This window comes from Ochotona curzoniae, unplaced genomic scaffold (assembly GCF_017591425.1).
Source record: "Ochotona curzoniae isolate NIBS_2020 unplaced genomic scaffold, NIBS_Ocur_1.0 contig_64, whole genome shotgun sequence".
Classification (NCBI taxonomy): domain Eukaryota; kingdom Metazoa; phylum Chordata; class Mammalia; order Lagomorpha; family Ochotonidae; genus Ochotona; species Ochotona curzoniae.
The window spans coordinates 4,852,162-4,877,990 of NW_024466502.1; positions in this window are offsets into that span (position 1 = coordinate 4,852,162).

The window sequence follows — 25,829 nt, forward strand, 5'->3', positions numbered from 1 at the left end:
AGCAGTTTAAAGCATATTAAGGACACAGTAACAGACATCAAATTTATAAAATATTTTAACATGAAAATAAGTTTAACATTGGCACTCTGAAATTTTTCTGTTCTATTTTTTCTTTGGATGGACATTAAAACCTTGTACTTTTTATCATTCCAGATTAAAATCATTTTAGGATAAGCAGAGTATGAGACATTGTAAAGAAAAAAAAAAAGAAGTTAGCCACCCTATGTTTGGGGCTCCCTTCCTTCTGAATTTTAAGAAACGCACTAGAAGGATTTATCAAGGGAAGTCCCTTATTTGCAGCAAGTAAGGATGCCACAGTGAACCATTTCTAATGTGACTCCATGATCAGAGGGAAGGATTATCTTATCTCACGGAGGAATGACTACGTGAGAGCAGAAGCTCTTGTCGTCACAGGAGGACATGGCTGCAGGTTCACAGAGGTGCTGTTTAGAAACATACTCCATTATAGATTGAATGTTATGCCAATAAGGGCAAGCTCATCCCTCAAAATCCAAACGTAGTGTGAAAAGGAAGTGAAAGGTGACATTTAAATGCCCTTGGACTCATCTATCCAGGCCTGGCTCCTAATCAAGGACTGGAACAATTCAGGGTGGCTGGTGACAGCACGGGTCCCTGAGATGCGATAGCAAACGCAGGCACAGCCGTGCAGATCATCAGGGCATAGAGATGAGGCACAGGAAACCCTTGGGATGCTCCAGGCATGGATGGTGTCAGAAAGACAGACAGATATAGATTGTAGGAGACATGAATGAGGTAAAACTATAAGAGGAGCTAGAGGATGACACTGCGTTCACAATAGTATTTTGAAGAATAAAAATAAAGAAAAAAATTGTAACATAAACAACATTAAAATGTACAATATACATGTATACAACAGAGCCAATGTTTTATAGAAAGGAAAATTGGGACTGGATTGGATAGAGAAATGGTAAAAAAAAAAAAAAGTGTATCTCAAGTAATGAGAAAATTTTGCAAACAAGATTTTGAAATAAGAATTTATTCCAGATAATGAACTCTGATATTATATTAAAAATATAAGATAATGGCAAGTTAAATAAATCAGGCACAGAACATCACATATCATGTATTTCCTTACATATACGTGTGTATGTGTGTGTGTGTAATTTTAAAATTATGTAGGCTCCATATTTCAGGTATATAGATATTGACCAATGTTCTCTTCACTAAATTACACTTCTTATGTACAGTGTAGCTTCTTTCCAAACTTTATGATCTTTATCATGAATCTCACACTGTTATGGGTATAAGCCAGTTTTTTCCAGGAAAGTATCATATGTATATATAAACATAATATTTGCAGAGGAGGTAAACAGAACATGTTAAAAATGGTTAAATGTGGGCCCAGCAAAGTAGCCTAATGGCTCAAGTCCACTCCTTGAATGTGCCAGAATTCCACACGGGCATCAGATCTAATCCAGGTGATCCTGCTTCCCACCCAACTCTGCCTGTGGTCTGGGAAAGCAGTTGAGGACAGCCCAAAGCCTTGGGAGCCTGCGCCCGCATGGGAGACTCAGCAGCTGCTCCTGACTCCTGGCTTCAGATTGGCTCAGTTCCAGCGGTTGTGGTCACATGGGGATGAACCATTGGATGGAAGATCTTCCTCTCCATCTCTCCTCCTCTCTGTATATCTGCCTTTCAATAACAAAATATAATAAACAAATCTTAAAAAAAATAGTTAAATGTTTGTGCTCTCATTGAATTTTTTTTATGGAAAAGGTAGATTTTAATAGATGCATTTTATTATAGCTTAAATCGTTATAAAGTGATTAGTAATTTCTGAAAGGGTTTTATATTGTTTAAAATATTGTTTGTTCTTACATAAATAGCATCTCATACTTTCTTAAAACACTACTGGCCAAAAGGTTACTGAAAACAAAACATTGAACCTTGGCAGAAAAGACATTGAACCTTGGCTGTTTCCAGACCATGATTAAGAAACAGACAAAACAAGAGAGATTTAGTGCTATTCATAAAGTCATTTTGGTGTCGGTGTCTCAGCTGTACTAACCGCACACACATTTGTGTGTCTATCATGGATCAACTATAAACATAGCTGGCATGTGAAGGGACAGCGACGCGTGGCTCTGCTTTATGCCGTTCCTCCTGTCAACGTCCTGAAGCCCAGTGGTTGCCGTGCAGACGACTGATACCACATACACCTGGCAAATTTCAGCAAATCCTGAAAATCTGCTAGTGAACTGAGTTGAATCTAATCAAATTTTTGTTCAGATATCTGCCCCAATCCATCCTTCTTTCTTTCTGTAGTACTTTCACTGGATATATTAAAGCTACGTTTAGAATGTGGTCTAAAGATTGTAATACAAAGCAGTTTCACATAGTAAGTTCTGGAGTCTCACCCTGAAAATGACCTAGAACAACTTGCCTGGGGAAAGGGGCTCTCACGTTAAGTACAGTTAAGTACAGCGATGGAAGTATTCTCCCATTGTTTTACAGATTGTGCTTCCACTCTCCAGCTACTTTTAACTGAAGTGTTCAGACTACTGCATGGAGATCAACAGTGCATTCATTCTTTCATTTAGTCATTTACTTGGCCAGAGCACATTTGCCGTCACCTGTGTTAGGCCCTAAGTTAAAATAAAACACAGGGCTGATACTCCTAGCTCTCTTACGGAAAGGAAATATAAAATCTACATTAATGATCACAGGGTAATTATAATCACATGCTATGATGATTTTTTGAAACACTTATGTTATATATTTGGAAAGCAGAGCCACAGAGAGAGACATAGCCATTGCCCATCTGCTGACTCAGACCCCAAGTGGCTGCCCTGGCTGAGTCTGGGGTAGGCCAAAGCCAGGGTCTGTATGCTTCCTTCAGGTTTCTGAGCTGTGAGCAGGTGGTCTGGTGTTGAGTCATCCTCCACGTTTTCACTGAGCATTAGCAGGGAACCATGGCTGAAATTCAGCACCCGGGACTCAGGCACCCATAAGGAATGCTGAAATAGCAGTTAGCAGCTTCACACACTGCAATACAACATCAGCTCCCAGTAACAGTTAACATTGTGAAAAGACGGGGCCATTGAGCAGTGATCTGGAGCTTTCTGCTTAGATGTCTGTCACTCTGTTGTTCCTACTCAGTTTCTTAATATCCTAAATTATTTTCTTAATAAGAGACAGTGATGTTCTTCACTGAGGCTACAAACTGAAAATCTGATCCCAAGAAGATGGTACACCAATTATACACTAGGGATTGCCTAGTCTACCCAAGACTAGAAAAGAACACAGCTGGAAAGGTGAATCCAGTCGCATTGTTTCAGAGCCATAGGTAAAATCTAGCCCAGACTAAGCTTTGTCCCTATTCCTGCATTAATTAATGACAGCTATATCTCAATTGATACATGTTACATGAATAAACAGATTAACTGACCAAAGAGGAAATATAATATACTTAAATATCCCATTTTGAAAATTAGGCTATCCCTTCTTCAAAGTGGATGAGGGAATATAATTTACACAAAAATAAGCAAATAAAATAAGCTTATAAAAATGAAATAGTGCCCTCTTTCTAAAATCAGTAATGAAATCTGAATCCAAGATGGGATAACCTACTTTGCCTGTCCAAGTTGATAATAAAATCTTATGAGGTTAATATTAATTCATCACCATTTCAGCTGCAGAACACTCAGTTTCCCCACAATTTACAAGCTTTAAGTTTATTAGAATGTGGTTGGTTTTAACTCACAATATCAGGAGGGAACACTGTCAACCAAAGCCTAAAGCTAAGCCTATAGAAGCCATGCTGCCCCAGCCATTAAGGCGGCAAGATGCTCAACAGTCCACGAGGCTTCCGTGCACAGGTCTACCTCTCAATCATTTCCTTTCTAATGCGGACTTTGGGAAACAGCAATGATGATTCAAAGAGTTGCATGCAAATCCAAAAGAAGCCATTTAACAGTTATTGAGATGTCAAAAAATATATTGAAAATATTAACGGTTAGAGAGGATATAAAGGAACTGACATTTTTATAATTCCCTCACACAAGTGTCAACTGCTTCAGCCACCTTGAAGAACAAGTTGGTGCTTTTTCATAAAATTAAGCATGAAAGAATATATGATGCCAAAGACAATTAAAACATATGACTGGCGTGACTTGCTCAAAAAAGTCATTAGCAGCTGAACTTATAAGAGCCCCTAACTATTTATCAATAGATGAAATAAAATCACTTGGGCTGGCCCTTACTCTGAACAGGTATTCATTATGAAATTAGAACTGTTGAATGAATAAAATATCATAAAGGACTCTAACAAGTATATTTAAATTTAAAAATGGAAACAATCATTAAGAAGTTAATTGATTCCATTCACTTTAGATGTACAAAGAAATCAGTTGTCCAATGCACATTTTAAAACTATTAGTTGTCCGGGTGTACTTTCTAGAATGTATAAGACTGGACATGCAAGCGTTGTGTGTTTCTTTTATGTCATTGATGTTTATGGCCTTTGTTGACCCTTTATTCATTTTTTAACATCAATAACTTATTATTACTTGACCTTAAATTGGTATAAATAACACTGTGCTGCACTTTTCTCATTCTTATAAAACCTACACTTTATTTTGAACGTCTTTGTGCTGTTCTGTTCTGCATCCTTGGGATACTGGCATAGCATGTGTCCCACCTCATTTGGCATGTTAACAGTCATTCACCTGCTGATTTGCCATCATATGACATGATTTCCTAAAGTGCCACCTGTGATACAACATTGTACAGCTTGCATTTGAAAACTTTATGAATATTAAAAGCAAATGCTTCTACTTCCTTGAATGTACTTGGCTTCATATTCTACTCATCATGTACAACCCAGGTGTTGATTTAGAATTCAGTGACACAAAATGACTATCATTTTAAATTATCTCATATTCTTTTAATTCTTGATGCATCTAGGACAGAAGCCTGGGAAACTCTTCCTTTCCCATTGACCATATAGCACATTTTGTCATTAAAGGCAGAAGCTTCATCATTCAGAATTTCATTGTAAACAAAGATTCATAAGTAATCTTCTAGCAGCTGCCTTGTCAGGTTTCTGAAAGGGAAAAATTAAATTTACTATATTTATTCCAAGATTCCTCTGTAATGGATCTCATATGAGAGCCTAAATTTATTTTCTGTGCATCAGAAATAAGGCCCACCAAAAGCATGGTATGCAAGCAATTATGTTAAGCCATCACACAGATGGTGGATAATAATAAGAAATTGTTGATGGGAATCTGTCACTCTAATGAGCAAAAAGAAATGGAATTTGACTCTGCTTCATATAAATGATAATGCCTAGTGCTTGTTAAATTTAGTGACACTTCCATTTTACTAGAAGGATATCTAGATTTGATAATAAACTTTGTGAATGAAGATGAAACAACCACAGTCTTTATTTATTTTAGCACAGTAGAGAGATAAGACAGATTGAAAGGTGTGACAGATAAATGCAGAGACAGACACACAAATAGAAGCTACAGATGTAATGGGCCATTTTCTGGATGTCACATATTCATTTTAAAACTAAAAATTAAAATTTAGTTATCTAAAAGGTCATGTTCCAGAGAGAAAGAGAAAAAAACTAAATTTAGTTATCTAAAACATCATGGTACAGAGAGAAAGAGAAAGAAGGAGAGAGAGAGAGAGAGACTTCCAATCATAGGTTCACCTCTCAAAAGCCCAAAAAGGCTGGGACTGTGCCAGACAGACCAGGAACCAGGGACTCCAGGTGGAAGCCTGCCAGTGGAGACAACAGCCCAATGCTTGGGTCATTTCCCACTGTCTTCCTAGCTACATTCACATGTCGGTGCATGGAGGTACAACAACCAGAAATGGAAGTGGTCCTTATAGGGAAAGCCAGCACAGCTGTTTAGATTGAAAAGGAAAAAGCTCAATTAAGAGTGACTCATGTTGACATTCTGAAAACACCTAACATTTTAAGGTTAATAACATAAACAAGGCTTCCAATATGCTAATCATGTAAATAAAGCCTCATAGTACACTTTACATGTAATAGATGCAAAATTAATGTTTCTTCCATGTTTGATCATAAAAGTGGACATCATCCTTACCGTCACTTAATATTACATGATTCCTGCGTTTCTGCTGTTTCCCTAATACACATTCATGCTTCTGTCATTCCGTATTTTGGAATGTAAGAAAGTGCTGAAATAACCACAGCATGAGCAAGGATTTCTGCTACTGTGTTTCGTTATATATCTTGGAACAATGTTATTGGTAACTAAGTTGTGCTTTATGAAAATACTAGTCAAAACATATCCTCAAGAAACTGTTGAATTCAGCTGGGCCGTGAGATACTGGACACTATGCAAGGCACACGCTTGCACTGAAAGGAACAGGACTAGATTTGAACTGTAATACTGCAAAAAGGTGGAGCAATCCACCGTGGGGGGAGGGCAAGAGGAGGGTAAGGAGGAGCATCAGAGCCTATGAAACATTGTTATACAATTAAATGCAATAAATAAGGCATATCATAATTATAATCGTTCCCAACCTAGCATGTTATGAGTGCAGCTAGAAGCCCAGTTGGAATACTTGGGCTTTCAAGCTTAGATATAAAAGAATTGTCAGGTTTCAAACTTTGTCAGAGTAAACATTAGTTTAAAATGATGGACTAGATTTATATCAGTTTAACTTAACTACTTCAGATCCCAGTTTTTGAAACATACCCAATGAGTGCAATGGAACACGTGAAACATTTTAGGAAATTCGCACCGGCTGAGTCATCCATCAATCAGATGTAACCCAGCATTTCACCTGAGAATCCCACCCCCAATCATCCAGCCCTTCCCCAACCCTGCCCACTCACCAATCATCCCTAGCACCCCCAGGCGTTCACCTGCAAGCACCAATCCCCTGGGCCTGCCCTCAATCCCTCCCAATCCCGGTTCCCCTCACCTTGCAGATAAAAAGTCCCCAGGTGCTTCCTTCTGCCCTTTTCTCTCTCTTCTCCTTCCTGCCTCCTTCTCCCCTTTCCCTTGCCCCTTTTTCTCTCCACCACCAACACCCTGTTCCTGCCCCACTGGAATAAACTTCCTAAGATTAAAAAAAAGAAGAAGAAGAAGAAAGAAAAGAAAAGAACAAAGGAAAGTACTAGTCAAAAAAGCATTTACATCAGGAGGTCACCAATGAGGTTGAAATTTGTTGTTAGTTGAGGTTAATTTTAATGTCACCCTAAGAATATTGGTGTGTAAGCATGTTAAAACAATTGGTTAAAATATTATTTCCCTTTTTAAAATTGTTGAGTTCTATAATACATACTCTAAATACTGATTCAGGTTCAATCACTAAGTGAATAAAAGCATATCTTGGTATGAAAGAGTAATGCTGAAATTCTGACCACATAGTTGTAATTTTGAATGATATTTTGGGGTGATTCATGAAGATTGCTAAGCCTTGATGCCTTTGGTGTTTGGGATCTGGTAGTTGCTCCTTGAATGGTGATGGTTTCTCTGACTTCTGTCTGGCAGATGCCAGCGACAAGTGTTTCTAGATACTGATAAAGGTCTCCTAAATGAGCAATGTTGGAGGAATAGATGTAAAGGCCTCTCTACTTTGGAAAAATAAATCGTTTGCCATGTCTCATTCAAATGAAATGTTGGCCAGTTTGATAGGACAGATAATCTTTTATCACCAGGGACTAAGGAAAATGTGAATAATTTAGAAGTAATGTTCTGAACAATTTGGGATACAAATGTGGAAAAAAAATAAAGCTGGCAGAAAACTCTTTCAGTGTGAATAAACAGCAGGGAGTAGTCAAGAAGAAACTGATATTCCTATAAGTTTATGATCAGAGAACATGCGACCCAGAAACTGCTTAAACAGATGTCCAAATATTATATGTGTTGGATTATTGATATGAAGTCGATCTAGTAAGCACATTTTGTCTAACTTTGCACTCAGATTTTTACTTCATTTGTAAACTATCAAAATGTACACTAAATATTTTATTATCACATTTCTCAATCATTCTCACTATAATTGTCTGGAAGAAAAATTCTGAAGTTAAAAAGATATCTGGTTTCATAAAGATATCCAAATGATATTTCTGAAATTTTATCAGCTATTTCAAGTGAAGAAATCTTCAACTGGTGTGATGTTTTTTTATGTTAAGCATAGTTTTCTACACTTGATCTTGGGCAAAAGGCCGAGAAGCAATATGCATAAATTTCGATTAAAAGCATTTTTCAAGTAAGTAGAGAGACAAAGTGAAGATCTTACTAAATTTTTAGATTTAACAATTCAGTATTATTATTATGAAAGCAGCAAGACAAATAACCAAGAATCAAATTAGTATTATTTGATCCTACACAATGACTTTAAAAATCTCATTTTTTATTGTACAAAGAGAAATCCGTTTCTAAGTTGCAGTCATGTGATCATGTGGCAGTGATGTGATCAACTGCTTCTTCTGAGGTCATCGATGTGGCATACGGTGGGATTCAGAGGGACTGAAGGGTTTTCCTCCGTGTTCAGCCTATTGCTGCTCCACACTTACACACACGTTTAGCTTTCCCTTTGTAATTTTTTTTTGCCTTTATCCAATTTGAAAACTGATTTTGAATCTTATCTCCACAGTTTCAGGCAGAAAGAATTAAGTGTCGTTCTTAGAATGTTAGATGCCAAAGAGTCATACATTCACAAGAGGAGCAGATAATCTGTCTTAGTTGTTAGATGTTGGAGAAAGTCTATGCTGAGGAAAAGCAGGCTGTCGCAAGGAGAAATAGTATGACTTATTTCATAAATGAATACAAAATGAAAGAACCAGTGGTATGTATACATCAATGATTCTAACTATGTAGAGACTTTAGACATAACATTCCCATACATTGTGTAATGACCATATGGAATTCATTGAACAAAGTGACCATCAAAGAAAATAAATAAATGAGCTTAAGAGGTAGATAGATTTCTTCACATCAGGAAAAGGATTTAAAACGTACACTGGCAAATCAATGAATGGAATTTTGATAAAAGTAGACAGGCTGTTTGAGCCACAGAGTACTTTTAGTTCATCCATCTAAAATATAAATCTCAACTTTTAATTAAAATATGCCTCCCAAAGCCAGGACATGCATCTTAACATGCTTAGAATTAAGCTGGGCTTGGCCTAGGGCACAATTTTCATAGGTAGTTGGAGTCCCTGGTTCATTAATGAAAAACATACCTACAACACTAGAAGGAAAACTGAGAACAACTCATATTGCTACACTGAACTCCAGCATGAACATTACTCAGAGCAGTGTCTTGCTAGGGAGAAAGAAGTCTTTAGGTTAGCAAATTATAATTCGATATGAAGATGTCTAATATTGGTACGTTATAATATGTTTTAACATTCTCACTACTTCAGATACGAGCTCTGCTGGAAATGTTATATAGGCTTGATACACTTTTATTTCAGGAGTTGTACTTCCCTTACTCTTGAAACTCAATTGTGAATTGTTTAAAGTGTGTTTGCTTTATATGGATAAAATAATTGAAAACCAATAAATTAAAAATTGTTTTATTTTTCTCTGTTTGGCACAGCCCAAGATCCTGATGCTGTTTGGGGGACACTGTTTGTAGCTTGTTAGCTCTCTAAAGCTTATTTGTGAAGCAGTGTTTCATGACACATGGCGCAGTGTTTCATCCTTCACGTGGGTGTTACTCTGCATGAAAGCTAGGCAATTTGTTTTTGTCTTTATTTTACAGATAAATTCTTGAAGGATTGGCTCATTATTGAATAATGTGCCAGAAGCTCCCCAAGCTCCTCCCACATGGCGTGTATACTGTGCAATGGCCACACTGCCTGGCGCTTCTGCGAGCATTCCTGTTCAGTTATGCAGAACTTTCACTGACTTCTAATCAGTTCAGTTAGAGTCAGCATTGGAATCTCCTCCACTTAACCTTGGTTTTCTAAAAAGAAATATATTTCAGAAGCATCAATCTTCAACATTTTCAACCTTTTAAAAATTATTTAAAATCATTTAATTGCCAGATACTTTTGTATATTGAGAAGAAAAGTAGCTTACCCATCCTAGCCTCTGATGTAATATCATAATGCCATAGTAATGGCTATATTTACTATTCATATAATTGACAGAATGGGAAACAATGGTAATAATCCAATTTATTAATTCAAGTTTAAATTTGAAATAGTTTTTGGAGAATACAATAATATTTTAAATATTAAAATATATTATTGTATTTGTTATTTTCTCAGTAGTACAGTAGTATAATAAGTAAATCCATACAGGAAGGCATAATTTCTATTCCTTATAAGAGCAACTTAAATTGAGAGTAATAGGTTTATATTAGTTTATAACTTGAATATTTTCTACTTGCACTTCTAAAACCCAGAGCAAATCTCTGAAATCTATGTTCTGTTCTCTCTGATATAAGGCAATATAATTACTTGAGACTGTATAAGCCCTGTCAAAATATGTTTCAGGATGGTTGGACTAGTTTATATTTTCCCAATTTCAAACAAGTAAATCCATCCAACACTCTCTTTTCAACATTTGGACATTGGTATTTAAAGTTACAATTATGAGCTTAGGTTTAAAATGTAATGAGAAAATAAGTAAAGAGCACGGATTTACCTATTTGTTTTAGTCGCCTAGAGATGTCATCATTTTACAAGCTTATACGTAAGACTTGAGCAGCAATGGTTCAGGGTGATCCTTCTGAGGCAGGTAGGCATCATAACAGTTAAGATGCAGTTTGGAACACCTGCATCCTGTTGGGAGTACCTGCATTCAATGCCAGCAGCCTATTCTGCGTGGGCAAACCATGGGATACAGTGGCTCAAGTGGTTCAGTAGCTGACACTGATGCCATAGGCCTGGAATGAGTTTCTGATTCCAAGCTTTGGCTTGACATATTCCTGCTTTTCATGGGGATCTGGAGAGTAAATGATCAGATGAGACATTTATGTATCTCTGTCTCCCCTAATCCCCTTTAGTAAATATTGAATAATTATTTACTTAACACGTAATTTTTCAAGGTGGCAATACATTCTATTGAGTTTGTATCTTGAACTACAAACAGCCTCTATATCCCTGGCTAGTAGTTTGCTTAAGAATGTATTAAACTTATGCTCAGATGGCATGAAAATTCAATATAAACCTGTAAACTATACTAAAAATAACATTCAATCAAATATTAATATTAGGTATCAGAAATGAAGTCACTACTCAAACACATTGCTGCTGATAATAAATTCTATTTATTATATAATTTGAGAGTACACATTTTTATAATCAATAATTTAAAATAACTTTTTCAGTTTGTTTGATTTGAATCACCCTTTAAAAAGGAATTTAACTAAATATTTTACAAGTATTGTGGATGTAAATGTATTTGAGTAATTAATATAAAATTATGAACTGTATAAAATCATAATATATTAACTCTTATTTGAATTTAAAACATATATTCATAGTACATTTTGCAAACCATCTATACTACTGAGACACCATAAATTTCACAGAGCTGAACACAACATTAAAGATTTGAAAAGTTCTGGAGAAAATGCAATTGCATTTTTTTTAATTTTCATAGTTTCTACAACTATGTCTTTTCTTATATTTTACGGTTTTTAAATTGCAACGGGTTCATTTTACTTTGTTTTCATCCTATATTTTCCTTCAAGTTCCAAAATTGTAACTAGTATTAGACAACCAATCGGAAAAAAAGTCATTTTTGTTCTTCAAACTAATATACATTTTTTATTTTAGAATAATTTTCTATTCATTTGAAGTATATAAGAAAGACTCTTTTTATAGGGCCCTATATGTAAAGCCACTGACCGAGACACTGTCATCCCATATTTGCACTGGTTTGTCCCTGCTCCTCTTCCCAATTGTTTCCTTGCTAGTAGCCTGGGATAGACCATCAGGATGACCCTCATGTCTGGGCGAGTGCACGTGGGAGATCCAGATGAAGCTCCTGACTGCTGGATTCAGTCTGGCCCAGGCCGGACCACTGCGTCACAGGGAAAGCAATGCAACAGCTCTTTCTTCCACCTTTCCTTCCTTCCTTCCTTCTTTCCTTCCTTCCTTCCTTCCTTCTTTCCTTCCTTCCTTCCTTCCTTCCTTCCTTCCTTCCTTCCTTCCTTCCTTCCTTCCTTCCTTCCTTTCCTTCTTTCTTTTTCTTTCTCTCTTTCTTTCTTTCTTTCTTTCTTTCTTTCTTTCTTTCTTTCTTTCTTTCTTTCTTTCTTTCTTTCTTTCTTTCCTTCTTTCTTTCCTTCTTTCTTTCTCTCTTTCAGATTCATCTATTTGCATTGAAGACACAAATCAGATTTACTGAAAGAAGAGGCAGAATAAAAGATCCTCCATATGGTGGTTCAATCTTCAAATGCCCAAACTGCCAGTGCTGAGCCTATTCAAGGCCAAGAGCCAGGAACTTCCTCTGATCTCTCACATGGGTGCAGAATCCCAAGGCTTTAGGGTATCTTCAGCTGCTTTCCCAGGCAAGAAGAGTGGACCTGGATGGAAAGTGTAGCAACCAGGACACGAACTGGCATTGGTGTGGAATCCTAGAGCATGTAAGATAAGGGTTTAACTACTGAGCCATCACAATAGGTCCTGTAACCATGACTTTCAAATACAGAAGTATGTTTTTAAAAAGTGAGGCCTTGTTATTTGTGCATATTTTTATCTCCTAGAAAATTTAAAAACTCTATGTAGGGAGAGATAGAATAATGCTGTAATGTGAAATGAGAGCTATTTATGTCTCTAATTTAAAATGCAAGGTCAAGATTGTGGCCATCACAAAACCTGAAAGTCAAGGGATTTTTTCATTGATTATACTCTTGATTACCCATTCATTGATATCATTGTAAAGTTGGGATTAAAAATAAACATTAACTATGTTATTAACAAATATCCCATTTAAGTTATTTCTATTTTGACTGTTAGGTTCAACTTTGAAAATACTGTTCCTTTAGATCTTGCACTTCAGCTATAGCTGCCTGCTTGTGGCTCTTCGATTCTCCCTCATCTCTTCTCACCTCTAACCTCCATTCTCAGAACATAAAAGTCCTTTTGCTGTCATAGCACTGTGGGCTCGGGCCGCAGCACAGAACGTTTCTGTTGTTGCTTTCTGAAGATTACAATGAAGTGATTTCTGTCAGCAACACCTGTGTCACTGTGCATCCCAAGCCGAGCGGAGAGCCTGGAGTCCTCAGCTGCGTTTGAGCAGACGTCAAGAGGCTGTGTCTAGCCAATCCACACTCAACCTCTGGAGTTCAAGTGCTGTCAGACACCTTGAACTTGCAGAATTAGTGATTTTCCCTCATTTAATAAAGCATACATGCATACCAGAGTCCCTTGTCCATAACCATCCTATATATTCCTATCCACAAATGTGTTTTCATCCTTATTTCCGTTCAGCTAATGACAGATCTTCAGAGAGATAATTGTAGAAACCTATGGAAGAAAGTATCCACGACTGGGAAACTTATCCCTCTAGCTCACAAACAGCATCACAGAATGCTAAAGCAAAGAAAGCACTGCCAGCTGTTTGAAAATGCCTCCTAATTTGTCAATCATGATTCAAATTACCTTGTGAAGTTTTGAAGCTCTGCATAAAGCCAGCAGCACCTTTCCTGAAGCATGACATTTCGTCAGTATTAGTAGTTATAATAAAACATCTTATGGTGAATGTTACCCAAACATTTCCTGTGAGAGGAAATGGGAGATTGATGATGATATACTTGTTCTTAACCTTGATTATTAAAAATCTAGCATTCAACTGAGGTCTGCTGATAAAGATACTAGCTGGTCACACCAGGATGGCCTTAATTTAGAGCTTACGCCACTGCTCCTCCTCAAAGTGGTGCTTCTCTCACATGCACAGCATCCTCCATCTTTGGGTCTTTTTGATGTTCTCACTTTTGGGTTATCACTACCCGAAGCTTGAAATCAGACTTGGATACTCCTGGGCTAATTCAGGGCATGACACAAGGAGGGCTGTGTAACTATTTCAAAAGGGAGATTGGAAACACATAGAGCACACCTCTTGTGCAAGATCAAAGAATGTGGGCTGGGTTAGATACTAAACACCATTTCGGTGTAAACAGAGGTACACGACACAGGAGCTTGTTGCCTTTAGTCATTTTAAGCATAAATTTTAAGCAAAACTAATGCTCCCATTGGGCAACAGACACCAATGTATGCATTCTTATACTAACTCATTAAACTTTCTACATCAAACTATTATTTTCCTTATTTTCCATCTGCAAGACCACATTCAACAGTTTGTCCAAGGCTGAAAGTGTAAGTACATAAAACTATAGCCAAATTCAGAGAGACAACTCTAAGGCCAGTTCTCTCCCAATTGGCTACACTGTCTCTCAGAAACCAAGGACTCTTTAATGTAGACACATTATACTGCCCAGAATTAGGTGATTAGCACATATTTGGCAGTTAGCTATTATGAAAGTATCACAAGTAATTTCTAAACAGGAAGTAAATACAAATAGTAAGCAGAGACTTTGGAGTCTTGAGACTCTAAATTTCATAGTGAGTATAAAGGATTCCCCGCCTGCCAAGAATTAAAAGCCTTTGTAAGTTTGTAACAGACTGTGTTTGTCTGCTCTCCATAATGCTTACTATTTCCAATGAAACAAGCTAAGGCTGATGCCGAAATGGGAAACATAGCCACATATCATATGTTGTGTTCCTGCATAGGTATCAAGAGAGACAGACTCAATTTAAAACACATTGAGGAATGAAATTTTTGCTGGGGATGCATTTTGCACGGTGCCCAGCAGAGAAAGAACGCGCGGCACATGGACATTATCTCATCAGGTCTACCCTCAAATGAGACTTAGTTTCCAGAAACAGCTATCTGGGAATTGAGCAAATGTATTCTCCAGACATTCTTGAATATGATATGAATGCTAAAAATGCTACTTTTATTAAACATAATTTCTTGAATATATGATCACTCAAGTTGTGTTTTATTCCTTATAAAATATATATGAATTTAATTTAAAGACTTCCAACTTTTTTTTTCTTTCAAAGCTAAACATGAAGATTCAGAGGATAGGAATAAAATGTCCTACATTAAATATCCCTTAGGAATTTAACGTATTTATAGTTTTGAATTATAGAAAAAGCCTCTGGAATACACCTACACAGCAGATGTTATAAATGTTTTGCTTGTTTCAAGCATGACAGCATACTCCAAATAAATGTATCATTATGTTGAATGCAGAAAAACGATAATATGCTCTGAGAGGAACAGAATTTATGTTCATAATTATTTACTGCTTTTAACGTTATTAATCCAGAATTTACATCGGCTATTTCCTTCACAATAGTACCTATCATATCTACATTTGATATTTCAAGCTTTAGATGGAATGAAGGCATGGACAAGAAGAACATTGAAGTTGAGAAGGGTAGAAGGAGCAGATGACTTTCCTCTTTTCTCTTCAGAATAATCATGCTGCTTTCTTCTCTGTCACCCTCGTCTCCATATAAGAGAAGATGTCCCTGCCTGGAAGCAAGCGATGTGTTGGTCAGCGTGCCTATTTCACTAGGAACTAAGGTTCATCTGCTTGATTCTGTTGAGCTAGAGTTAGGAAGAGAGAAACAACGCCAGAATGAAATATCATATACTGGTTAATATAAAGTGAAATGATATAAAAACACTCTAATTTTCCAGTGGAAACATCTTGGATTTGGTAGTGTCACTTGCTTTCATGTTGTATATATCTATTTTAGCTTGCATTTCAGAGTTAGTTGTAGACTGTTCTGATGATGGGGAATTGCTTTGCTAAATGCAGCATTCTTAGTGGAAAGCTCTTTTTCTTTATTTTTAAGATCTTGAATACAAAATGGGTTCCTCATCTGGCCTATAGAATTTCTTCTGAAAAATCTGGTAATGATCTAACTGATTTTCCTTTGCATTTTATTTGATGTTTATTCTCTAAATGTTTTCATGATTTTCTCCTTGTCTTTAACTTTTGATAAATCAATTACAATATGCTTTGGGAGAAGCATTGAGTTAGGTTGGAGTCTTTTAAGCTTCTTGTATGTTGATGTTCGCATCTCTTTTAACACTTCAGAAGTTTTCAAGAATTATTTCAACTGGCAGGTGATCAATACGTTTTTCATTGGGAATGTCCATCGCATGCACATTTAGTGGCTTAAAGGTTTCCTATATTTCATATGGATCTTTTTCAGCCCTTTAAAACATTTTATGTTCATTTTATTTCGAAAGTTTTGTGCTCCAAAAAGCACATTTGGCCAGTATGGATATATAAGTAATAAACTAATTGAATTCTATGCTGACATATGCCCTTGAAATCATCTGTAAGGTATTATTATGTGTAATGTATTTATTTATTTATGTATGACCATATAATGAATGTTTATAAATTATACAAATAAATTTATAGGTATATAATGGTTTTGTATATACAAAAATATTGATTTTTGTGTACGTGAGCCTTTCAGTAACTTTGTAAAGATTTATTTATTTTTATTGCAAAGTCAGAAATACAGAGATGAGAGACAGAGAAGAAGTTCTTTAATCTGTTGATTTACTCCTCAAGTGGCTCCAATGGCCAAAGATGTGCGAATCCAAAGTCAGGAGCCTGGAGCCTTCTCCGGGTCTCCCATGCAGGTGCAGGGTCCCAAGGCTTTGGGCTGTCCTTGACCACTTTCCCAGGAAACAAGCAGGAAGCTGAACAGGAAGTAGCGCTGCCAGGATTGGAACTGACACCCATATGGGATCTCGCTAGGCTACTACATCGTGCCCAGCTGTTCCTTATTTTTAGAGTCTCCGGAAGAAACTTCATGATAATTAAAAGGATTATTTTGGCTTGTGACTTGGAAGTTCACTGGTGAAGCACCCCGGATTGAGCATGTGCAGAGGACCTGTTGTTGGGTGAGTTAGTATTATTGACACGCAGAGCACGTGAGACTAACAGGACCACCCCTCCAGTGAGAACTATCTTGTGAGGGGAAACGCTGAGTGACGTAAAGATGGCTCCTCAGCGCCATCATAGGAGTGGGTTTCCGCCCTTAATTCATCAATTGATGACGTAAGGCTTTGGTGTTTAAAGGCCACTGTGAGTAGCGAAGAGGAATCCAGTTCAACTCCTAATAACTGGAAACAACTAGTCAGACAAACACGTACAGGCACACAAACGTGGGCATAATGCATACCTAGGTTTTGTAAGATTTCAGAGATACTCAATTTCTATACTGTTGCAACAAAAAATATGCCAATTTATGCACCTACATCTTGGATATCTGTGAGCTCTTCACCATAGCGCCCTTGTAGAAGCCATCTTGGCACTGCCTGCACACAACAGCACTCTCCGTGCCATCCAGGTTGTGTGAGACCAGCAGATGTGGGGATCACTGCATTCTGCTGGTTTTGGAAATTTTATCTCAAGCTGCAAAAACCCACTCATATAACAGGCAAGTGAATGTCACTTTTTGTATACTCCATGAATGTAAATCATACACTTCTTGGTCGGAGTAAAATATGATCTGTGTGACATTTTAACTTACATAAACACTTGTTTAAGTACCAACCATCATTTAACACTATGAGCTCGTTCCCAGGAAGGAAAGCATAAACATATATTCGATTTCTGTGTCTCTTTCCCTGTTGCTTCGGGCGATCTTCACAAGCATTTAGAGCAGGCATTGATTGAGGTGTTCTTACCTAAAACAGTACTTTGTGGTTCAAAGTAAAAGCTCTGGAAAGTGCCATGTAATCTGAGATACCTATGGTATCTTAAAATGTAAGGTGACCTTCTTTTCTAATGGATACTTCTGACTAAATATTGCTGTATGTTTAATTACATCTCATAACGTTTTGTGAAGTTCAGCATGGTGAGGAAGAATTTGCGTCTAATACACACACACACCAGCAGTTTTCTAACTGTAAATTTGTGTATTTTTTTGCTCCTAAATTATTCATTCATAAGCGTTTTCTGATACTCATTCTAGGTTAGAGCCTGTATCAGTGATGGACTATGGTGTAACAAAATGGACACTCTGAAATCATTGAGCCCACAGCCTGACAGGGAAAGCAACATAAATCAATTACTAACATTGTGTGAGTAAGCACACATTTAGAGATCATTGTAGTAAACATGCATGAGTTTCTATGAGTCTCTTTATCAGAGATGCCACTTGCTCACGAGACTCAAGACAGTGAGCTGTCATCCTAATTCACAAACTGCTGAGTTGCAAACCACAGCTCTTCACGTAGTAGCCATGTGGTCATGCGACAACTGCCAAGATTAGCTTTTACTTTATTGCAACTTTATTCTGCTTATTACATAAATTTTGAATGATAATAATTAGGTCTATACCAAATAAATGTAAGCTTATATTGTTGTATATTATTTATGTTCATGTATCGAATAATTATATATCTCTCTCTGTATAAGAGACAGACTTGCATAGAAAGTGTTGGTTGTGCTGCATGCAGTTCATTCCTTTGAATGGCTCTGGGGCCCTTGTCCATATGCCTTGTCAGTCCCACGCCCCCCAGTCTAAATGGCAGATTTGCTGGAATTGATGAACCTACCATAAGACATCACAAGTTCCAAATGTTGTGTTGTGTGCAAGCAGGCTTTTCAAAAAAATTAATGATGAATGAATTTCAAAGATAAGTTTATTTTGGTAGAAATAGTTTGAAATAAATGTATGTGGAGAATCTTCAGAAAGCTTGTGAAAAGCACTTATTATCAATAAACTATGCATGAATTTCCAGTATTGGCTTCACCTAAATAAGACTGTCTTTTAAATTTCTATTTCCACAAATGTTTCCAGTTCCCATTGTTTGTTTTAGAGCTTTCACAAATGAAAAACTGGCACGGATCCAGCACTACCATGATGCGTTTTTCTCAAAGTTCTAAAAATAATCTGTGCTCTGATTTTCATCCATCTTCCATCATTGGCAAGCACTGGTTTCCACTGTTGAATATTTCCATCAGTTTTATAGGATGACATGTGGCTGAAATCATACAGCATGTAACTCCTCTCAAAAGACACTTCTTTCCACTCCTTGGTGAGCCTCCGCGCTCTTCCACGTCTCCTGGCTTGGCAGTCCATTTCCACTCAGTCTTGAATAATGTTCTCACATTCCCTCACGTGAATTTATCAGTTTATTCATCTAGTCATACAGAAAGACATTTTTGTTGTTAAGATATGACAACTATATCTAAACTTCTATAAACGTCCATGGGTGACTTTTTTGTGAACCTTAACTCTTGGCCCGATGCATTGGTTAGATACTAAGAAGCACAGTGGTGTATTTACGGTGAGAGAGTTTCATTTTGAAAGAAAATGCCAAATCTTCTTCCAAATGACTAGCTCATTTTGCCTTTTCATCAGCATTTAATAAGTTACTGAAGTTCCACATCACGATCAGGATTTCCTCATGCTGTGTATATGCGTGTGTTGTCCTGGTTCGTAAGAGCACAGTGGGATCCAGCGGTTTCCGTTCGCATTTCCCTAATGACATATGGCATGGGTCATCTCTTCTAATGCTCACCTATCATATGTGAATATTTCTGTCTTGCCAGTTTGTTCGTTAAGCTCTTAGGTCATTTGAAAAATAAAAGTCTGTTGCTTCATTTTTTTAAGTTTGGGATTTCATTGTGTTACAAATCATTCATCAGCGGTTTCTTTTGAAACTTCTATCCAGTTTCTGGATTCTCATTTAACTCCCTTGGCATGTCTTTCTAAAAGCCAGTGTTTGTAATGAGTTTAGCTTATAAAGTGCTTCTTTCTTAGATTCTGCCTTTGGCAATGTATATACAAAGTCATCATCTCATTAAAGGTAGTCTGAGGTTTCTCATATGATATCTTTTATTTTATAGTTGTACATTAAAGATTATAAAAAAAACATATCCTGAAACACCTTATTTCACATTTAAAATTATCATAATTCTGAATTCATTTAATTTAAGGTTATAAAGTCTGTCAATAATCATTTTGATGTAAATAGAACTTGTTGTAGTACCATTTTTAATTTTAGATTGTATTGCTTCTCCTCCTCTGACAGAGATTATTTGACTATATTATAAAAGATTGATTTGTTTGAGGAGAGAGAGAGAGAAGTTGGGGAGATGAGAGATCACCTTTCTAGTGGTTAACTCTGCAATGCTGAAACGTCCGTGGCTGGACCTAGCCGATGGAGAAACAAGCGTCTGTAGATTGGTCTCCCATGTGGCTGGCAGAGACCCAAACACACCTACTTCCACATGTTGTCTTCAAAGGTGCATTAGCAGGATTAGATGAGAACGTCAGAGCTAGGACATGAACTCATAATCTGCTTATGTAGTTACTCAAGGGGTAACTACCTGGTTTGCATGACACCTGCCCTACTATACTGTATTTACTTAGATCTGTCTATGAACTTTCATTCTGTTTCTTGAAAATGAATACATCTAACTTTTTAAGATTATTACTTTTTTATAAAGTAGTGAAAATAGATACATGTGTTTAAAATATCAATGATAACTGAAATTGAATGTAAAGATGATAAAGCCGAGTGGGAATGAAAGCCATATAGAGACAGATTTAAACATACTCTGAGTTAGGAAATAATGTGGATTTAAAGATCTTAAAGGATAGCAGAGTGTGGAACCCCAGGGTCATAATAAAGACTGTGATGTGGAAGCAGAAAGTTGGCGTTTTTTAAAAGGAAGCACAAGCAAAATACTAACAGATGTCAGTGTGATGCTGGGAGACTGAAGACAGACTGGGAAGAGCGTCAGGAGTCGAAGAGGAAGAGGGTTAGTGCGGAAATGCAAAAAGGGCCTTTGGAACCCGCTGATTTCCCTAAAAAGAGAAAGCATCGACTCTCTCCTTTGCATTTTGTTTCTAAGCACGTTTGCTACAGATAGGGCCCATTTTGCTGAGTCACTCTTCAGCCATTTTCAAAAGTTACTGCTTCTCTGGTTTGCAATAATAAAGCAATGGCTCTAGAAGCAGAGGGTATTTCTTTCCTTTGAGCTCAAAGTTTAGTCTCATGTGTGACTTCACGGCAGTGGCATTGAAAGAGCTGTTCCTTGTATGTTTTCCATCACCACTTTAGAGGAGATAGAAGCCCACAGAGGACTCCAAGTTGTAATCTGACCCGGGTCAATCTGGGCCCCAAACTACACGCATACAGAGTTTATCCATTGTAGCTTTACATTTTGAAAGTAAAGTGTGAGTAGTAATTACATAACTGGTGAAATATGTTAATGTATTTAAAGAGACTAGTTTAATTTTTGCTTTATTTGAAATGTTTACTAGATATGATCATTTTTGTTAACCATCTTTGAGATCTTCTACTTATATTCTTACCTTTAATTAATATACATGATTTCATGAGAGTGACCATTTCAAAGTTAAGCAGTGTTTCTGCTATTCCATTACATAAAGTACTTTAATAGCTTTCCATTACCACTGAATTTAGCATCTAATCCAAAATATCTTTATATAGTTCTGGCCAATATATTTTTTTTTAGTTTTATTATATAGCTGTCTTTTATCCCCTCAGCTACAAACATTCATAATGAGTTGCATATATCGTGGCCCAAAGCATCCTTCTGATCTTCCTTGCTTTGCAGTTTAAGAGACATGTGTTTGCAATCCCCATTTATCCACACTTTCTTCATTATGGAAAGAGATTACTCATTAAGTTCCACTAGTATCTGATGGTTGCTAGTGTTGCTGTCACACTGCCCTGCAGACTTAGAGGCACGCTCCTCTGAGCTTTGCCTGCCTTGCAGTTGTTGGAATTAGGGTTGACCAACGCACACTCTTTTCATGGCCTGTGTACTGAATATTTTATCTTTATATTCCCCACAGGTGAGCTTACTTGTTGAAACAGTGGATTTAACTATGCTCTTACAACTGTACATATGAAATACATGGAATATAGTCTCTGTGTAATAAATTTGAAAAGTAAAAGATCAAACCTCTTGAATAAATGTACAAATACAGTCTAATATCTTTCTAAATTAGAAACTCTTTTGACTTTGGTACCTAGAATTATCTTGAATAATTTTATGTAGACATTGGGAGAAATAAGTGATTGAGGCTCGTGGTTACACTAGCATCACTAAGCTATCATTATTGTATTAGTTATACGGCAGTTGTTCCTTATTTGAATCTAGGGATTCTAAGATGAACTTATAATTATGGCAGGACAAGGTCTTTATTAAAATTAGGAATAGGTCAGATAAATATGGCCTGAGAGAGTATAGTCAGAAACCAAAAGGTCCAGAAGAGACGAACCTTGCCATTCGCCAAATGTACAAAGGGAAGATTGGCTGATACATCCCAATACAAAAATAATTTGAAGAGAGTTCAGATAATGAAACATACAGTTATTTACTAAACCAAGTGTTCACTGCAAGAAGTGTGTAGGACTCAAGACTGAAAGTAAGATAACTCAGGTAGTCGTTTGTGATTTCCTGTGTAGACACCATCTGAGGAGTCTGCCACGCACAAAAACAGAAGCTCGTCTGTGATGGGTTTTATTCAGAACTTCATTTCTTAAAATGTTGCTATAATTCAGGGTGTCTTGATGCAAGCGACAGCTGGAATTGATAATGGCATTTCTCAAGGCTGTCATTAGTTCTGCAATATTAGCTTAAAATTAGTATGAAAGAGAGTGCAAAGTCCATACAGATTTTTGGTTCAGTTCCTTACAGCGTATAAAAATAACATTTTTCTTCAGAGTAGCTTCAATTTTTAAAAGATACATAAGAAAGTTTTGCTTTACATACAGATTTTACTGATATTATATTCCAGTTACAAAATAACTCCACAAACAAAATATTTTACTTAAAACACTTCATTTCACTCAATTGCTTATTAAAAATCTATTAAAGCTCCCAAATAAACTGTTAAATATACCTGAACAATAGGATATTAGACTACCTACCATTGTCCATGCCTACAATGCCATGGTATACCAAATAGCTTGCTACAGCACTACAATATTGTAATGATGTTTGGAAAAATAGTTGGAGTGGGAATGGGGGTAGAGAGGAGAATCTTTGTGCCAGTAAAACACTATCTTGAAAAATAATATGAAACTTTTTTAGATATATTAAAGGGAATTTATACATATATTAGTAAAGTATGGAGATTATTCGCTAAGTATCCATTGATTGTAGCATCAATAACAAACTTCTTCTCAATACCATCAATTGTATGTCCTTAATGACTATCAATTGCTTATTTTTAAGCACAGGTGAAACTCACATGAAAAATCGACTTAAAAAAATCAACTTCATTGTTGAGTAGAGTAAGTGTAATCAAATCAGTGCACCTAGAATGGCTTGTCAGGTTGCGTTATACTCTAACTAAAACACTATTAGCTCAGAATGGAGGGTGGGAGGATGGAAGGAGAGGCAGAGAGAGGAGAGAAGGAGAGGAAAGAGACCTTCCAAATACTGATTATTCCCAATAGTGATCAACTCCCCATTGAATGCACAGTCCAGGCTGAGCCAAGCAGGCTCTTGGAGTCAGGAGGCTCATTCCTCATTTTCAAGTGATAGCAATGTCTCATTTTGGTTACGTCTAGAGGATGCAGTACGACACTGGATTGGAAGAGGAGTACCAGTACATGACAAATTGATGAAGGCCCTGAAATTTCTTATGCATTTTGAGGGGTAAGTGGGAAGTAATAGCAATAATATATAGACAGTTTTTCTGCATTAACATCAATTTATAAAAACCAATATATTATGTAATGTAACATATGGAAGTCTCATTGAGTATGAAAGTTAGGATTTTGTTACCAATGCATATAAGCTGACACCAAGAAAGTAGCTCAGAAATTCCCTGCAGGAGCTGACACAGTTGTGTAATAGACTGAGCCTCCACCTGCGGCATCAACATCTCGAATGGGCACTAATTCATGTCCAACTCACTCCGCTTCTTCCTTTTTTTTTTTTTTTTTTAGATTTATTTATTTGAAAAGGGCAGTAGTCAGGACTCTAACCAGCAGCACCGCAGGTGGAAGTGCAATCTACTATACCACTGAACAGGCCATGGGGTTTAATTTTATCTGCTTGATAAACAATGTGACAGAGAGAGAGGTAGAAATAGGAAAAGAGATCTTGCACCCATTTGGTTATTACACAAATGACTGCAACTCCCAGGGTGGTCCAGCCTGAAGCCAAGAAGCAGGAACTTCATCAGGGACCCATGTGGACCATCTTCCATTGCCTTCTCAGTGGCACAGCAGGAAGTTAGATAAGACAGGAGAGCAGTCAGGATTCAGCACGATGCTTCAGTCTAGCGGTCGGTGACAGCTTTACTTGCTACCCCACAATGCTGGTCCCCTTACCTCTTGTTAAATTTATTTCTTTATTTTTTTATTGGAAAAGCAGATATAAAGAGAAGAGTTACAGAGAGAAAGATCTTCCATGCTGTGGTTCACTCTCCAAGTGGTGACAATGGCCGTTTCTGTCAGGTCTCATGTGTTGGTGCAAGGTCCCAAGGCTTGGGGCTATCCTCTACTGCTTGCTCAGGCTATAAACAAGGAGCTGGATGGGAACTGGAGCGTACAGATATGAACTGGTGTTCACGTGGGATCCCAGCAGATGCAAGGCAAGGGTTTAGCCACAAGGCAATTGCTCTGGGACCCCTTCCCTCTTTTCTTTATTCAGGTTTGCTCTCAGCTGTCTCCTTGATAGCCCCTCGTGCTGGGTGTGGGGAGGTCACTTGGAGGAGTTACTCAAAGAAGGAAGTTGATTCCAGGAACTGCTTGTTACTGAAGCAACCCTAGGTCTGCAAAGACTTTCCTTTAAGTAAGATAAATTTTCCTTATTATTTAAACCACTTTTTACTGTGATGTCTGTTACAGCTGGAGCATCCTAAATGTCATAAAGATGAAAACAGGAGATTTTCAAATAGGTTGAGCCACACAAGAGGTCTTTATTTCAGCCAGGGAGGTAGTGTGGTTCAGGGAGAAAGTGAGAGCAGAATAGAGAGATGCAGACAGACAAAGAGCAGAACAGAAGATGACAAGAGCAGAGAGAGAGCAGGAGGAAAGGAGGAGGAGAGAGCAGAGCAGAGACACTGAGCACATGGGGAAAGAGAGAGAGAGAAGAGACAGCACAAGGAGAGAGAGAGAGCAGACACACACACACACACAGAGCAGAGAGACACACACACACACACACACACAGAGAGAGAGAGAGAGAGAGAGAGAGAGAGAGAGAGAAGAGACAGAGAGCACAAGGAGAGAGAGAGGGAGAAGGAGAGAGCTGAGAAGATAAGAGCTGAGAGAGCAGGAGGGAAGAAAGGCCACCCTACTTTTGATTCAGCTTTCTGCTTTTGGCCTAAGAAATCAGTGGCAGATGGTGCAAGTCCTCAGGGTCCTGTACTCATGTGGAAGACAACGAAGAAGCTTCTGGTTTCAGATCAGTTCAGCTCCAACACTCACAAGCATTTGAGGAGTGAATTAGCAGATGAAAGTGATTTCAAATAAATAAATCTTAAAAATAAGTGAGTCATTAAAATGCATTTTTATTTATGTTAGGGAAAGCATTGGAAAGATTTTTCTGCAGCAATTATGCATTTTAAGATAAGTATGTATAGATAACATTTTTCTAGTATAATTTTTATATTTATTTTTCACATCCTGTAAATTTGTTTTTACAGTTTAAGCACACAGATGAATAAAATCCAGAACACATGGGTATCTTTCTATTTATATTGGTTTTAGAGACAAGAGCTTTAGTAGTTCTGATTTCACAGCCACTATTTTTTAGCTTCCATATATGATAGAGAAAATATGGCA